The sequence below is a fragment of the Phocoena phocoena genome, chromosome 1 (assembly GCF_963924675.1).
Source record: "Phocoena phocoena chromosome 1, mPhoPho1.1, whole genome shotgun sequence".
NCBI lineage: Eukaryota > Metazoa > Chordata > Mammalia > Artiodactyla > Phocoenidae > Phocoena > Phocoena phocoena.
In genome coordinates, this window is record NC_089219.1 from 166,655,962 (window position 1) to 166,674,746 (window position 18,785).

The window sequence follows — 18,785 nt, forward strand, 5'->3', positions numbered from 1 at the left end:
TGTCTGGATTTGAATTCTGGCTCTTGCACGTTTCAAAATTCATTTGACCTTAATTTACTTTAGTCTTCTCCTCCCTGAAATGAGAGACAAGAATCATACCTAGTTAATTACGTTGTTGTGAGGATTAAATATGTAACATATATAAATTATGCAGAATAATGCCTGGCAAATAGGAAGCACTTGATGGATGAGGGAAATTATTGTGTCAAGATTACAAATGCAGCATTACTGTTTCCCATTTTCAACGATATTCGAAGTTCCTGGAATGGCAACTCAACAGTGACTGAGTCAGATGTCTACCACTTCAGACACAGGGAGGTTGGCTGTCCAGTTCCTCAGTCCTCTCTGGCCTTGCCTGGGATATAGATGCTGCGAGAGCATCCTTGGGTATGTTTTGAATGTGTCTGAGCCATGATTTTATCATCTGTCAAATGGGAAGACTATCTATTTAGCAGAGCTGGTGTGAGGATAAGATCCCCACACAGGGCTTCCTAGCATAAGAGCTCAACAGATGGTTCTTCATTCTGCAGAAATGACAGTGTGTTTTGTTGGAGCAGGCACTGCTCTAGGCATGGGATGATACTGAGAAGAAGGCAGCTGGAGGGAGCTGGGAGGGGTACGCGGGGACAGGGGGATATTGAGGTTGCAACTTGGTAACATTAACACTTATTTTTAAAGCTCTCGCCTCCACCTGGCCCAAGTCGATACCATTATGCTTTGCATTTGATTTAGCGGCGGGATTAAGTGTGCCCCGGGATTCAGGGGACGGTGGTGATGGCGAGCCGTCTGACATTCTCATCTGCATGAAGGGATAAACTGTCCTTGCATCTAATCCACAACCTCGTGTGAAGCTTGTAGGCAGGTCACTAGGCAGAGCTTGATTGGACCACAGCGTCTAGAGGGGCTCTTCACACCTGGCAGATAGTTTTGGAAAGACAGAGCATGCATGTTAATTCCCTTCCTCTGCAGGGTGACATTTACTTACAAGCAGGCTTGGCCGTGTTTCACAACTTGCCAGGATCCGCAACTGATGAGTAGAAGTGACGATGACAATAGAAGACAATGTTAAGCCTCTAAATCAGAGCCTCAGGGAGGTTATGCCCTCCTCTCATGGTGGTTTGCTCTCCAGCTGCACTGTCTGGCTGTCGGTTTCTAACTCTGCCAACCGGGCACGCAAGTCTTTAGCCTGCTTCCTTTACGAGGGTGTGAGAACTTAATAAAATGGCTGAAAATTTCTCTGTTGCTACAAATTGGGCCAGAAATCCCTATTTAGAGTACATTCATATATGAGGCATCCAATCAGACAAACACCTAAAAAAAATGCCTAATCATTCACCCCTCTGCTTTTATTTTTGGCCCCTGTTTCTTCCAGAAAAGCAAGTGCTGGGAAACATCAGCAGAGATAATTAGCAGTGAAGCTGAGGCAGCGGGTGCTGCTAGATGGTCCATGTCTAGCAGAAAGTTAGGGCTGGGATAAGCACTCCTTTTATGCAGTAAACTGAGTTTGACTTCTCTACTTTGATGATGGTTTCCCTAAAGGGAACCAGTGGCTATTTACATATTCCAGAAGAGGTCGTCTGAACAGTGTGGCATCTAGTTGCTCTATTCTCTTTAATTGAAAGCATCATTTCCTAAATGATAAGCCGCAGAGCACTGCCCCCGAGTGGTGTCTATGAAGAGGGTTTTGTGGTCACAGTGGCCTGGGAAGCCTCGGTACTCTAGTACCTCCTGGAGATTCACAGCTCATGTTGGCAGGTTAAAAGCTCTGAAAAGTCCTGCAGAGAAGAAATGGGTTTAAAGTTGTCTAACCAAGCATGTTCCAAATTTATTTGCCTATGAAGCCCTTTTTACACATGTAACACCTACCTTCTGGGAACCTGGGTCAAAGTGAAGGGAGTAGCATTTACTGAAGTTCTTCCATTGCAGGAAACCTGCTAGATGCTTTATAGACATTAGGTTGTTTCTTACATTAGCCTTCTGAAATGTACACTTTCATTCACCTTTTACAGATGAAGAACATGAGGTTTGGCAAGATCAAGGAGCTTGCTCCAGGTTACACAAGTAGTAAATGGTGGAGCTGAGATTGGAACCTTGGTCTCTGTTACTCCGGATCACGTTCTCCTTTTACTTCGCCAATTCATAATGCCATTCCCATTTTTAACCAAGGAGGCAGAAGGGCGATAGATGGGAAACACTGAAGGACTTAGTTTGAGGGTCAGTCACGTGCAAGTTTGATGTTTTTTTCTTCCTGATGGAGGCAGTCAAGACCTTCCACCTTGTAGGAACATCCCTCTGATAAGAGAAATGTTTGAGAGGTGGCCAGGTCCCATAAATTTAGGACTTATTGTGCTGAAGAGGCGGCTGCCCTTGAGTCTGGAGTACAGAGATATTTAGATGGGTTAACAGAGGCCCACAGCCTATATTATGATCCTCCTATTTAGAGTGATTCTTTTTAATTTTTTTTTTTTTTTTGTGCTACGCGGACCTCTCACTGTTGTGGCCTCTCCCGCTGCGGAGCACAGGCTCCGGACGCGCAGGCTCAGCGGCCATGGCTCACGGGCCTAGCCGCTCCGCGGCACGTGGGATCTTCCCGGACCGGGGCACGAACCCGTGTCCCCTGCATCGGCAGGCGGACTCTCAACCACTGCGCCACCAGGGAAGCCCTTTTTCTTTTTTTTCAAATTTTTGTTGGAGTACAGTTGATTTACAATATTGTGTTAGTTTTCAGGTGTACAGCAAAGTGAATCAGTTGTACATATACATATAGCCACTCTTTTTTTTTTCTTTATGATTCTTTTCCCATACAGGCCATTACAGAGTACTGAGTAGAGTTCCCTGTGCTATACAGTAGGTCCTTATTAGTTATCTATTTTATAGATAGTAGTGTGTATAAATCAATCCTTATCTCCCAATTTATCCCTCCCCCTTCAAGTGATTCTTTCATCGTCATCCCCATCAAGTTTTCCATCTGCTGAAGTTCTGGTGGGTTATGAAATGTATCGTCTAGTTCTGGTAAAGAATAGTTGCCCACCAGCAGGCAGCAGGGTAAACATGTCTGATGAAGAAGCCTGTTCCCTGTGGGCTGCCCTCCATCCTCAGATGCCCTGTGTGGGAGGTGCTTCTGCCTAAAGGCCCTCGGGGGGAAGGGTCTGCCCTGGGGCTTGGGGAGCTGGCACAGGGCTGGCATCCTCAGGGCATCGCTGCTGCTAAGTCAGGATCTGAGGTCCTTCTGCTTCTCCCTCTTCTGACTCTCTCCTAGTGTGTTGTTGACTCTCCTGGTGTGACAAAGGGGTTTTGCTACCAAACCTGGTTTCCAAAGCATAGTTTAAAAAGATTTTTTTTAGGTGGCCTGTGCTAGGAGGTTATCTAGAGTGAGAGGTGTGATAGAAAACTGTCAGGGATGATGAACACCCTTCACGACTTCCCTCCGTGCTCTGAAAAGCAGGGCGGGAATGCAGCTGTGGCTGAATAATGCTGGTCTTGGGAGAGAGTTGGAGAATTAAGTAGAGAGACCAGGGTCTTGGTCAGTGTATTCAATTCATCTAAAATGCTTCTCATGCCGGCTGGGGGCAGAGCAATGAAGAAAATAAAGACGAACAAAATCAGATACTCCTGGGAGGACACATGTAAACATGTAATTGCAAAACAGTGTAGTCAAGGCTTTAGGAGAGGCGCTTACTTCCAAGGTGGGAAGGCAGCGAGGGGTCAGCACAACCTGGAAGCGGGGTTCCCAGCTGAGCTTGGAAGTGGGAATTTCTTGTTGGACAAAAGGGCAAGGAGGGAGAGAAGGACATTCCAGGCAGAGGTAACAATGTGTGAAAGAGAATAAGGAGGTTTCTGTAGCCAGTGAGGGTTGGGGAGGAACTTCCCCTGGATGGAAAACACAAGCTCTTGGATGCAGGCTTGGGGCAGGGAGTAGAAAAGCAGAAACGAAGACCACGGTTCAAGGATACAGGGTAGGGAAGAGGACATTCAAATACCTTTAATATAACAGATGTTATGCCGAGTCACTGCATGGAGAACGAAATTATCTTTGGCGGAGAATCATGGGCTTGGTTTTGTCTAAGGGGCATAAGATTTATCATCTTAACCGCCGTTCTTTTCCCGGAAAGACAGTGGGAGAGGGAATGACAAGGCCTCTGTCCAGACTTTTGCAAAGCCATGTGCTACATCTAAAGCTGAAACTTAATATGACTGTTCACCACGTGGCTCAGGCAGTGTGGAGGTGATGGCAGGACCCTTCAGGATCCTTACTTCTTCCCAAACCTGTGGGGCAGACAAGTGAGCCCTTTTCCCAGCTGTGGTGGAGCCACCTTCCTGCTGGTGCCTGAAGGCCAACCCTGTCCCAGCTTCGAGTCGCAGGCTGCAACAGAGAATACCCGTGTTGGGTGGGGAAAGGCATTCTGTGGAGCTGTCAGGGCCTGAATATTTATATACAGCGACTGGGTTGCAATATGTCCAGAGTTGCCATCAAAAAGAAAATAAGGGAGGGAGCTTCCCTGGTGGTGCAGTGGTTGAGAGTCCGCCTGCCGATGCAGGGGACACGGGTTCGTGCCCCGGTCCGGGAAGATCCCACATGCTGCAGAGGGGCTGGGCCCGTGAGCCATGGCCACTGAGCCTGCATGTCCAGAGTCTGTGCTCCACAACAGGAGAGGCCACAGCAGTGAGAGGCCCGCGTACCGCAAAAAAAAAAAAAAAAAAAAAGAAAATAAGGGAGATCTCCACATTTGTCAAGATGTCACACCTCGTGTATTTATAGCTGGACAGGGTGACTTGCTGACCTCTACACTACTCACAGGGGCCGCATCCATCTTGCCCTTCTCTAATCCTTCAGCCTCCCTTTGACGCTGCCGTTGGGCCAGGCTCTGCTGATAAACACTGGCCTGAGGCCGCATGTCACTCTAGCAGCTCTGCCTGCGGACTGAGGCCCATGCGTCCCCAGACACGAGGGCTTTATTTGCTTTTTCCTATTTCTCTTCATCACCCTCAATGACCTTCATCATGGTTTTTATGGAATGGAAACAGGAAAATGTATGGAAGAGAACCTGGGACGATGATGACAAACACCAGCTCCGTGGCCTCATGAGTTCCTTCTTGTGCTCTGAGTTGACCGTTCATTGAGGTCTCCCCAGGATCAGCTGGATCAAGGGGTGTTTCCAATGGACAGGACTGGGATACAGCTGGGTGCGCACAGCCAATGAGCATATGGGCCTACAAGCAAAAGGCAGGAGGGAGGAAAGGCTGGGTACCAAGGGACCTCGGAGAGAGGGGCAGCGAGGAGTGTACACATGTCACAGGTGAGGCCAGGGCCAGGCTGCGTGGGCCCAGGGGTTGAGATGGAGAGGGCTTCCAGAGAGTCAAGGGCAGGGAAGGAGCTACAGTTTCCTTCTAGGTCTCTTTCTCAAAACCCTTAGAAAGGCTATGGTGGAGGAGGATGGTCATGAACTTGCAAAAAAGAAGACTTGCCTTGGGTCTTGACCCCAAACAGCAGGGTCTTATGAACCAACTTTTTTCTTTTTTTTCTTTTTATTATTTATTTTTGTTGTGTTGGGTCTTCGTTTCTGTGCAAGGGCTTTCTCCAGTTGCGGCGAGCAGGGGCCACTCTTCATCGCTGTGAGCGAGCCTCTCACTATCGCGGCCTCTCTTATTGCGGAGCACAGGCTCTAGACGCGCAGGCTCAGTAGTTGTGGCTCACGGGCCTAATTGCTTCGCGACATGTGGGATCCTCCCAGACCAGGGCTTGAACCCGTGTCCCCTGCATTAGCAGGCAGATTCTCAACCACTGCGCCACCAGGGAAGCCCCCAACTTTTTTCTTTTTCTCCTCCTTCCCTCCCCTGCCTCTTCCGGGCTGCCCCACTCTGCACAACTCCAGGTTTGAGGGGAAAACCTGCATTCTGTTCCCACCCTCAGGCATGAAGTTTCATGGGTTCAAAGGCTGAGGTTCTAACGTAGATACTTCAGGCTTCTGATGATGGGCTGGCGTGTGTGTGTTTCTCCCCTCAGGGTAGGAGAGGTGGTGAGACTGCAGAGAGGTCTCTTGTCTGCTGCCTTTTCTCTTGCAAACTGTCCATCTCTATTTGGGGGAATTGGGTGGGTCTGGGAGCTGAGGGGCAGTCACGGCCATCAGTGGGAGGTGTGAATGTTGTGGACAGGCTGGGAGAGGGCAGGTGTGTCACATGGGTGAAGCCAGCTTGCAACACTGAGTCAAACTTTGGTCCCCCTCCCTGTGAGGAGGGTGAGAAATTTCGATGTAAAAGCAGAATTCCAGGTTACAGAGGCTCTGGTGGTTGACATCTGTCTCTGCTTGGAGGCAGCAGCGATGGCCACCTGGCGGTCTGAAAGGCAGGAAGGGGCCTAGGTGCCTCCAACGACTTGCTCCCTATTCTGCTTTGGCAAAGGAAAGTGGTTCCACAGCCCAGAATTAGAATAATTCGATTCTCTCTTGGCATCATTGAATCGTGAGCCCAGGGTGTTTATCGAGTGGAGTAATCAGTCACCCAAATCCTTTCTCTTCCTCCTTCTATTCCCTGGGTTTTTCAAACACACACTCAGATGAACAAACTGGGAAAAAAGACAAAGCAAAAAAGGGGACAGCCTGGACGCAAATCATAAGCAGTTAGAATAGAAATCGTCTTCTTCATAGGGTCCCCCGATTTAACTGCCATTTCTCCTACCCCACCCACTTGGAATGATGTTGAAAGATGGAATTTTCATTGTAGGAAGCCAGAGTCTGCTTTCGGATGGCTTCATGAGGTTGGGGATCGTGTACTGCCAGGGAATATCAGCTTGGGGGCAATGGAGACCATCCTTTGCCTCCCATTGGGCGTGGTGCAGAGGAGGGTGGGGTGTGAGCGTGGGACTACAGTCCCTGAGCTCAGAAGGGGCCCCTGGGTGAATGGGGGTCTTTGCTCTTGACCTCGGCTCTCTGGTTCTATTCATTTCCGCCATTTCGTAAAACACTTTTGAAAGAACAGTTTATAATTTTGAGGTGTTCTAAATGTTTTCTTTTTTTTTGTTTGTTTTGCGGTACGCAGCCTCTCACTGTTGTGGCTTCTCCCGTTGCGGAGTACAGGCTGCAGACGCGCAGGCTCAGCGGCCATGGTTCACGGGCCCAGCGGCTCCGCGGCATGTGGGATCTTCCCGGACCGGGGCATGAACCCGTATCCCCTGCCTCGGCAGGCGGACTCTCAACCACTGCGCCACCAGGGAAGCCCTCTAAATGTTTTAATGCTGGGTAAACCTGGTGGCCTTGACCTTGTCATAGCTCTGGATGCAGAAATAAAGAATTTATGCAATGACCTACATTATTTAAAACAACTGAAAAATAGTCAAGAAATATTTTATATTAATACCAAATCCTTTAAATATGTCAAGTCCTTAAAAAGTCCTGTGGGGAGCCAATAAACTTCTAGGAATTGCATACTTTCGTCCACCACTAGGCAATCAGTGTTAATGGTTTTGACACTGGCAAATCGAGTCTCTCCCCCATGACATGGTATCCTTGGGGACAGGAGGAACTGATAGCTGTTCATTTCAGCCACGCTTGGATGCTTCTTATTTGTTATCTCAGTCCCTCTGTCCTGTCTCCCAGCCCTCGACACATGTAGGTGTCTCTCGCTACTATGCAGGTGAGGATGGATGGTGAGGCTGTCCAGCTAATCAGTACTAAGCGGCAGGAGTTAAGAAGGGTTAACGCTGGGATTTGAGCCCAGGCTAGTCTGACTCAGAAAGCTTTGCTCTTTCCATTACCCCATGTCATCTTTCTGTGGCTTTGGTTCCTGTTTTAAAGGTCACGCACACAAAATTCCATCTTCTCAGGTCAGGTGTGCCAAAATTCCTGGTTTGGCGTTGGACCCTTGGACTCCGTGAGTGCCTTCGAGGGGAAGTCGTGATTTGGGTGTATGCCCCCTTCTGCTTCCCACAGGTGTGGGCTAAGTTGGGTTGGTAGGGCAGGTGGCACATAAGGTGGATAATTGATTTTCTTCTCATGAATATTTATTCGAGGTTACTTCTCCAACACAGGAGCACACCTGTCCCTCTCCTTCTAGGTCACTCCTCTCACCACTGGAGGAACAGGGCTGAGCCAATGATCACTGGGAGGCCTGAATGGAGAGCACTGGGTACACTGTCTGGGCTTGGGGCTTTTCCAGATTGCATATCCTTAAGTGCACAGATCTCTTTGGAGCCATCTGACGAATTGCTTCTCAGCACGGCCATCTGCACAAACATGCAGGGCTGCTTGCAAGACTACGAGGCAGTTATGCCCGAGTTATGTAGCTGAGCCCCTGGGCAGCTCTGGAAAGGGGAGGATACCTAGGTCACCGATAATAGCTTATGATGGAGAGGAGGGACCATAAAGTGCAGGAGGCTCATTAGTTTTGATGGATTGGGCTCAAATAATACAACATTTTAGTCCCTTGTGTAAAATCTAGGCTAAGTACAGAATAGAAATGTCTCTTCGGGCCCATGGTAACTGCCTTTTGGGGGAAAGGAAAATTGGTGATCCTTTTATTATGGTTCAGGGGTTCAAAAGTGACTAAGTTCCTGTAGAAACCATGTCTTTGCCTCAGAAAAGGCTGTTTGTCCAGTGTTCTATCAACAAGAACTGAATATCAAGCGACTCATCCCCCATAAGTGAAACGTGATAACTGATATTCCTACTTATGTCTCTGAAAGATGGAAATACCTTAAATGTGCACCCCCATATTATTATGGATGGACAAACTATGTTCACTGAAGTTTAAATGTAAGATGTATTTCATAGGTTCAATTCTGGGACCGATTACAATGTAGGGGCTTTCTTCTCCACACCATCAAGCAGTTCTCAGACACCAGCAGGGTGACCTACAGTTCAACTCCATCTGACACTATCTACGTGGAGATAGTGTCAGATCCCTCAGGCTCAGAGTTCAGTCCCACAAGACTGCCCGCCACTTCAGATGCCAATTGTAAGTCCGGGTTGTCATTTGTGCTTCTGACCGACTGGCTATAGATCAGAGGTGACCACAACCCCTTCGCTGGGTTCAATTAATTTGCTAGAGGGGCTCACAAAACTCAGGAAACCAGTTAAGTCACTTGATTTCTGGTTTAATACAAAGGATGGTAAAGGATAGGAATTAACAACCAGGTGAAGAGATACATAGGGTGAGTTCCCGAGCAAAGGAGCTTCTGTCCTAACGGAATTTGGGTCCCAACACAATGGCACATGGAAGTGTTCTGGTTCACCAACCTGGAAGCTATTCAAAACTTGTCTTTTTTGGGGGTTTTTATGGAGGATTCATTACATTGGCATGATGGATTAAATCATTAGCCACTGGTGACTGATTCAACATCCAGCCCCTCTGCCTCCCCAGAAATCAAGGGGTGGGACTAAAAATTCCAACCATCTATTCAGGTTGGTTCCCCTGGCAACCAGCCCCCATTCTTAGGTGATTTCCCAAAGTCCCCTCATTAACATAAACTCAATTGTGGTGGAAAGGGGCTGATAACGTGATACCCATTTCACCTTGAGGGCTCTGAAGGGATTTCAAGAAATGAGGACAAAGGACAAAATATTATAACAAAAAGTGATCCCATTTCTCTTATTTTTCAGGAAATTCCAAGGGTTTGGGGAGCTGAGCCAGGAACCCTGAAGGATGACCCAAATATATATTTATTATAATCACAATATCACAGCAGGGTACGAATTCTTTACAAATTGTTAGTCTTTGCATTGCATATTTAGGAATATGCTCAGTATTGAGATAATTAGTATAATTCTGACCATGATGGATAACATGTAGCTTATATCAGGTTTCCCATTCAATATTCATTCATTCGTTCCTCACTAACAAGTTACCCTTTCATCCTTTCTTAACACAGTGCCTGGCACGGGGTAAAAAGGTAATAAAATTTAGATTTTAGTATTATCAAGAAAAGAGTATTAATTGAGCACCAGTCTTAGGCACTGTGATAGGCGTAGGCGATGGAGTGCTGAGTAAGACACAGCTAGTGCTGGAATGGAACATACATCTAGTGGGGGAGACAGGCAGGAGACCAGGCAATGAATGCCTCTGTGGGGGACACATGGGAGGGGCACCTTTCCCAGACTTGAGGTGCTCAGAGAGTCTGAAAGACAATTGGAAATTATCCAGGCAAAGAGGACAGGTAGCTGAGGGAGCAGAGTATGCCTGAAGGCGAGAGTACACTGTATTCCCAAATAACGGGTGCATTCCTGGAGAGAGACCACTGACCTCTAGTTTGGAGTGATCACGTTGTAGCCTCCACACTTTCCTTGCAGGTGTCATCTGTGTGAACTCTTGGTCTACACCAGTGGTCCTCAACAGGATTTTGCTCTCCCTCCTCCCCATATCCAGGGGCATTTGGCATCACCTGGAGACATTTTTGGTTGTCAAAACTAGAGGGAGGGGGTTTGCTACTGGCAGCTAGTGGGCAGAGGCCAGGGATGCTGCTAAATGTCCTATCTATGCACTGGACAGCACCTCAACAAAGAATTCTTCAGCCCCAAACGTCAGTAATGATGCAGCCGAGAAACCCTGGTCTGCATTAAATCTCTGTACTAAGTCTTTGGCCCTGAAGTCCCTTGATGAACAGTCCCTGAATGAGGAAGTGGGAGGTGGGCCCTGGTGGATGGGGTACAGGGGCACCAACCAGGAGCCTTTTGTCACGTTTTCCGCTAGATGCTGGAGGAGGAATTTCCTCTCCACCCTTCATGTTCCTGTCTGTACTAACAGAGAGCACTTGGCTAATAACTCTAAAATGTATCAGAGTATTGTACAAGCTGCTGCCTTCCCAATGGCATTTTAACCCTAATTGTGATGTCACATTGAGTGATGGTGACAAGTAGAAGAGATAACGTATGTGAAGTGTGTGGCATGGAATGATCCACAGGTGCATCTTCTTCTTCTTATTGCGTTTACTATGGTGTGACGGCTTCTTTGATGTGTCAACTTGTGTAGGCTACTGTCCCCAGTTATTCAACAAACACTAATCTAGGTCTTGCTGTGATGGCATTTTGCAGATATAATTATCTATCATGTTGCCCCCAAGGAAGTGACTTTAACTAAGAGAGATCATGCTGGATCACCTGCGGGGGACATGACTGAATCAGGTAGAAGGCCTTAAAAGCAGGGCTGCGGCTTCCCAAGGGGAAGAAGGAATTCTGCTCTTGGATGACAGCTTGAGTCTGTGCCTGTGGATTCCAGCCCCACGTAAGCAGCTTTGGGCAGGAAAGAGCTCTCTGCGGGAGACCCCTTTGGTCTTGTCACTAACCTTTAACCAGGTCCCCCCCTCCCCCCCATGCTCCACTCACCTCTGGCCCAAGCACACCTTTCAAATCTTTTGATCACACAATACCTTGCCTAAGCTGTTGGTTCTCTCCGTAGATCAAGTAAGTGGAAGTGAAGAATAAGTGATTAACAGATGACTAGATCTCTTCCCTAGCTTCCCCTTTAGTAATCTCCCAAACTGTGTGACTAAACTGTGTGAACAAGATAATATCTAGAGGAGGATACAAGGCGTCAACAAGCCTGCACACAAGCCCTCACACAGTGGGGCACGGTAATGACCCTGACCCCCTATCTCACGGTAATGACCCTGACCCCCTGATTGAGATTACTTCCCCTTTTCCCTTTAAAAACTTTCATGGCCGAGCAGAATCTTCGGAGATGGTTTCTGGGGGACACTGATTCCACCATCTCCCCAGATTGCTGGCATTCTGATTAAAAGCATCTTTCCTTTCTACCAACATTTGTCTCTCTCTCGAGCATTGATTTTTTTAGCGGTGAGCAGCCCGACCTGAGTTCGGTAACGCTGAGATCTTTCTTTCCTGACTCACTGCCTTAGGGATATCGGTGTGCTCAGCCAGTGCCCACAACTGCATAGGTAATTTCTTGTAATGAATCTCTTAATATAAGCTCCTACTTCTTCTGCTTTTCTGATTGAACCTTGACTGAGATGATTAGTTTTCAAAGTATTTGATGCCCACTTGGTAAGAGGTATTTCAAGGTTCTTGAAATGTATTTAAAAACAATTTCTGCTGAAACCCCTGTCCCCTCCCACTTCTGAGTGGACAGGTGATGATCACAGAATACATAGAATAAAAAGAAAGATCTTTTTGTCAAATCTTTCAGGAGTGGAAGCCAAGAAGGTTGATCGGATGTGGAATTTGTCTGACTGGTTAAGTGGACATGATCTCTACCCTCTATGAACTTGCAATCTATAAGTAGGTTTCAGGGAAAGCTTATGTAATTTTGATATATAGTTCAGCTTTCTAATGAGGGTGGATCCCAAGGTGAAGCATTTATTTGTTGGGCTGGGTGATGATGGGGCAAATGCAAGTTGGAATGAATCTTTGCTACCTAAAGCATGGATTTGGACAGAAGCTGAGGAAGGGCTGAGAGAGGAAGGGGGCTGTGTCCAGGGGGCTTCCGAGGCTGGAAAGGGGGCCGTGAGAAGAGAAGATGGGTGATGTGGCTATTAGGAGAACTTCATGGGAAAGAATAGAAAAGTATGCAGGGGATTTTAAAGAAAATTTTCCTTATGGTATGAGAATGTAAACCTCATTCCTTGTCTTCCTATGAACTCTTCAATACAGTATTCATTTTTATTAATGAAGGATGAATTTTAATCAATTTTGGGGGTATATTGAGGTGTTGAGCCCTGCTGTAAGGGGAGTGGATAGTGTGATGGAGGCTTCATATGGGACCTGGTCACACATGGCTTATACATTTTTAAGGATGCACATTACATTGTTTTGTTAATGCAGTCAAAAAGTTTGTTATTTATGATAAAATGGCTCATCCATGCATTTCTCACCTATTTATTGCACTGTCTGGGGGCACTGTGATGGGCACTGGACATAATGTCTGAAACCAAGACTGCCATGGGAGTTATGGTCTGGTTCAGGGAACATGGTACAGATAAATAAAAGGCAACTATAATATAATGATGAAATGGCGAGTGAGAAGGTGTTATAGGGGCCCTTGAGAGCTTACAACCTGGACCTGGTGGGTCATGGAGGCTTTCTGGGGGAAGTGATACTGAATCTTAAACCAGAGGATAGTTAGGAGGTAAGAAGATAAAGATCTAGGGACAGGTGATTAAAGCTCTTAGTCTAGCAAACAATTTGTTAAATAGGTTCCATGTTTCTTGTCACTTTTCTATTTATATTCTTTCCTGGAAGTTCCATATCGACCTCATACCTTGATATAAAGTGGAGACTTAATGTGAGGCTAAGGCTTTTAAAGTTTGTTTTTTTTTTTTTTCTGGTAGAAAATCATCCACTGTGAAACCCTTCCAGGCAGAAATAATAACAGTCCAATCTGTCTGTTTTTCTGGCTGTCCTGTATGTACAGGTTGAGGGTGGAACACTAGAAGTTAAGAAAACTATAAGGGAGCAAACATAGCACAAACATGGGCTTGATGGTAAGTTTCACAGTAACAGAATTTAGAGGCAACCCTTAAAGCCTGAGAGAAACAGCTTTAAGGACAAACACAAGCAAAGTCTTCACTGACTCTATTATATGGAACTATTATTCTCTAAAACACATCACAGATTGAGATTACAGAAAAGTCCAAGACGTTAGACAAGTTAATATATGATGGATTCATAATGAGCTACTAGGGGAATCAAGGAATATTGGGAATAAATCACATTACCATCAAGTTTTGACATCATGGAAGTCTTAAAATGCCTCAAATGCTACCAAAGGGAGACACTGGAAGAGACAGTCATGAGACTCCAAAAGACAATGACAATGCTTTTTCCCTAAGCAATATATATCTAGAATGTTTTTATTTGCACACTCTCTTGAACTTCTCTCTCTCTGCCTCTCTCTTTATCGAAATAGTTGACATACAATATTATGTTAGTTTCAGGTGTACTACATAGTAATTTGACATTTTCATACATTATGAAATGATCACCACGATAAGTCTGGTAACTATCTGTCCCCATGCAAAGTTATTACAATATTATTGACCATATTCCATATGCTGTATATTACATCTCCATGGCTTGCTTATTGTATGACTGGAGGTTTATACTTTTGTGGGCACACTGGCAGGCGGGGATGAACCCCACCGTGGTTTGCTACAAGGCCATGTCTTGTGCAATGGCTGCAGGTCTGCTGGAGGGTGAGTTACGCTTCTTTTGTAGTTGTCTGCACAGTCCAGAGGGGCTCCGGGCTGGTTCCAGCCTCTTGGTGGGTGGAGCCATGTCCCTGATGCTTATAGGCTAGAGGGAGGATTCCAAAACTTGTGGCTTGCTACCATTTGTGTTATCACTGTAGAACAAGCTCCCCGAAATGACTGCTGCCAGTGTCTCCATCCTTGGGGGGGGGGGGGTTGTCCCAGTTGCCTCCTGCCTCACCAGGAGGCTGTCCAAGATCAGCAAGTGGGTCTGACCCAGGCTCCTTTCAAACTACTGCTTCTGCACTGGCCTTGGAGTATGTGAGATTTTGTGTGCACATTTAAGAGTGATGTCTCTGTTTCCTATAGCCCTCTGGTTGTCCACATGCAGGCCCTGCTGACCTTCAAAGCCAGACATTCTAGGGTTTCATTTTCCTAATGGGAGACCTCAGGATGGGGAGCTGAATGTGAGGCTCAGACCCCTAGCTTCTTGGGGAGGGCATGTATGATTGTGATATTCCTCCCATGTGTCAGGCGCTGACCTGGGGTGTGGGTCCTGACTATACTAGATCTTTGCCCCCTTACTAATCTTGTTCTGGTTCCTTTTCTGTGTCTTTAGTTGTGGGAACTCTTTTCTGCTAATCATTAGGACATTCTCATAAATAGTTGCTCTGTAAGTAGTTGTAATTTTGATGTCTGTGGGAGAAGGTAAATTCAGGGTCTTCCCACTCTGCTGTCTTTTTTTTTTTTTTTTCTGGAATAGGGACTTATAGCATCAGAGAGCTATGATTAACTGCAAATAGCAAACTGAAGCTCTGTTACATGTCTCACTACTCATTTCCACCCATCATGCTTTATCCATGTCCTCTGTCTGTCTCTTCTTTCCTTGCTTCCTTTCCTTAGACCTTGATTCCATACAGCTGACTTTATTTATTTAAGCAGAGGGAGCTTTTTTTTTCTTGGGAGGGTGGGAAGGAAGACTGTTAATCTTTATGGTGGGACAACACACTGAGACTGTCCCCAGCCAACCCCACTTGTTACTTGGCCTATTTCAGGGATTGCTAGAGCTGACTTTCCATGTTCGTCCATCTGAGGGCTCTGGTTGAACTGAAGCTCTTTGAGGACAGAGACCCTTAGTGTTCCCCTCTCCTTGTGCCTCACACCATGCCGTCACGGGGTGGTGTTGCATTTATTTCAGTATGATGGATGTCCCAGGCTGCCCTTTACTCTCAAGTGGTTGGTTTAGGGAGTTTAAAAAAATTTTTTTTATTTATTTATTTTTGGCTTCATTGGGTCTTCATTGCAGTGTGCGGGCTTCTCATCGTGGTGGCTTCTCTTGTTGTGGAGCACGGGCTCTAGGCGTGTGGGCTTCAGTAGTTGGGGCACACGGGCTCAGTAGTTGTGGCTTGTGGGCTCTAGATCACAGGCTTAGTAGTCATGGTGCACAGGCTTAGTTGCTCCATGGCATGTGGGATCTTCCTGGACTAGGGCTTGAACCTGTGTCCCTTGCATTGGCAGGTGGATTCTTAACCACGGCACCACCAGGGAAGTCCCACAGCTGACTTTTTAAAAAAGTCACCAGTGTCTGCTGATTTATTCTTTTCAGAACTCTGGTATTGAGTCATTGTGGGAGTCTCTTTCACATGTTAGTAAGAGAGTCTGCCAGAGCAAAAGGCATTAGCTCATCATTTGATATGGCTCATGGATGAGTTGATTTGTAAGTGGAAGTCTCTTATGTTGATTACAGCAGGATGTGGAGAATAATCTTCAGGAAAGGACTATGGAAAATAATTTCAGCTGAATGGGAAAAGAGTTGTCATGCTTTCTTTCTTTTATTATTAAGATTTTATTTTTTAAAAGAAGTTTAAGGCTTCCATTCTATCTTGTTTTTAAGGGACCTGCTTTCCTAACCTCAGTGGAATGGAGAACCAGTTATTTAGCCAACTCTTGTTTCCAATTAATTTCTCTGAATCATCCAGGTGTATGTTTTAGGCCGTATTTTTGTCAGCATTTTTATTGACACAGTTTTCCATTTTACTTTGCCGTGTGCAAAGATTAAGCCATAATTTGATGAATTACAGGAATAGGAAGAAGATTTGTCAAGGGGTAGTGGTGAGGGTGATCTTGGGGATCTACTCTGAGCCCTCCTTGAACTCCTTTCTCTAGCCGTTGCCTGGCCCCTCTCTGCTGGGATGGGTTTGGGCTTGGTGATCCTCATCTACCTTCAGAACTATATTGATACCCTGCCGTCCACTATCCATTTCTCAAAGTAGCCTTTGGCCTTGGTCTGACTGGGACAATGTCTTTTTACTTCTTCCTGCTATTAACTGACTTGTTAAATTCTGGTGTTTTCATTTGAAATGTGAAGAGAAACTTGGGTTAGGAAGGCAGTTGGTTTGGAATGGGATTCCTGGCAAAGGAGTGACCTTTTAGTGCTGGCTATATCTGGTAAGACACCAAATGTTTTCCTTTCAAGCTGAGGTGGAAGAATTTCTTTGAAGGGGCAGGAGGAGGAGTTGACTTCTGATTCTCCAATATTCTTTGATTCTAAAGTTCGAGTAACAACTTATTATTTTTCTACATCATTTCCAAACAGATTTGTTTTTGCCATTAAGTGTGTTGAGTTAAATATAAAATTTCTTTAATTTGCTTTCTTTCTGAAAGCTTGTGCTCTGATTGTTATATCAACTAAAATTCTCCTCTTCTTAAACCCATTGCCCCCCAACTTTTGCCAATCTATTTGGTAGATTGAAGACAAAGTAAAAAAGTAATACAGACTCATTGTAATGTGTGAAACAATACAAAGATGTATGTAAAATAGCTAGTAATATTCTATCTACCACCCAGCCCATTCAAATCGTATAAAAGCCTGATGCATATACTCTTTAACATCTTTCTTCATACTTATCCAAGCCTACATAAATACACCTGATATGTGTAGGTTCCTTTTTCCCCTTAAACATGAACTCTTACTATCTAATATCCTCTACCTTACACTTCCCCCCTAAAAACACACCATGAGCATCCCCTTGAATGAATAGATTTCTCTAACCTTGCTCTGTTCCATACAGTAGCCACTAGCCACGTGTGGGTATTGAGCACTTGAAATGTGGCTAATCCAGATTTCCAGGACTTAGAATGAAAATAAAAAGGATGTAAACTATCTTGTTAATAATTTTTTTGTTGATTGCATGTTGAAATGATAATATTTTGGATGCACTGAATTTAAATAACATATATTATTAAAATTAATTTCACCTATTTCCTTTTACTTTTTAAAATTGTGGCTACCAGAAGATATGAAATTAATTGCATTATATTTGTATTGGACAACACTGCTTTAATCCATTCCTTTTAATAGGTAATTATATTCCAAAGAACTTCATGTAAGTTGGTGATCTATATCTGCACAAAAGTATTTTGTTTAAAACTCTTTCCATAGAGAACTCTTTGACCATTATGGTCTAGAAAAGTGGCCTTTTTTTCTTAAAGACCATAGCAAAACAGTCATAGGTAATGCCAAATACACATTTCTAATAGGGTACTGAGCTCCTTGCAAAATCCCAAACTACACCTGTTGTACCAGCAATTCCTCTGAGCCCTGTTCTTTTTGAATAGCTGTCATACAAACCGAAAAATTGTACAGAATTCCATATATTTAGTACTGAGACTGGAGACACTGAACCTGTTCAAACAGGTAGAGCTTTAAAGTCAGGGAGGCTTTAAATTTGATATAGAATTTGCTCAGCAAGATCCATGTGGTGTTGTAATTTGGAAGAATATTCTAGGAGGGGCAATAACTGGTAAGTTTCAGTGATAAGTTGTGCAGAACCTGCAGCATTTTCCTTTCGTAGAGAATGAACCATATTTTGGAATCAGAAGACCTGGGCTGGAATTTGGACTTGGCCATTTAAAAGCTTTGAGATCTTGGATAAGTCATCTAATTTCTCTGGGTCTTGGATTTCTCACTGGTGAAATGAATTTAGATGACTCCCCATATAGTACTCTTTCCTTTCATGCCATGATGCTTCTCAAAGTTGATGGAAGGAGCAGATGATTTGAAATGAATAAATTTAGTCATCAAATTATTTAGTTCTTTTTATTAAAAGTAAGGTCCATTTTATACATGTGCAGCAGTAATAATGTCATGGATATATATGTATATATATTCACATATATTATATATGAATTATATATATGTGTGTGTGTATATATATATATATATATATATATATATATATATATATAATTTACTTCTAGTTACCTGCATTGTGTTCCTTATTTTTCTTTATTTTGTGGTCACGGATACAGAGAACTCCAACTTGGTCACTGTTGTACGTACATTAGTGGTGGAGACAGGTCCAGGTTTTCAGTCCTGTCCTTAATTGGGTTCCCTGCCCTTTAATACATACCACCACACTGTTTCCCAATAACTTCAAGCCTTCTTCATGTATTTCAGTGACTAAATCCTTCCAAGAAGGAAAACTATTTTAGGAGTGGAAAATCTGGGGGCTATATATCTTGGACATAAAGTTTGGCTAAATCGTATAAGCAGGAACTTTAAAACATGGCTTTACCTTACTAATGACTATTACAGATGGTCTCACATTCACTGGCAGGAATCTTCTTTGGGGGATTCTGGCTGCCCCTGTGC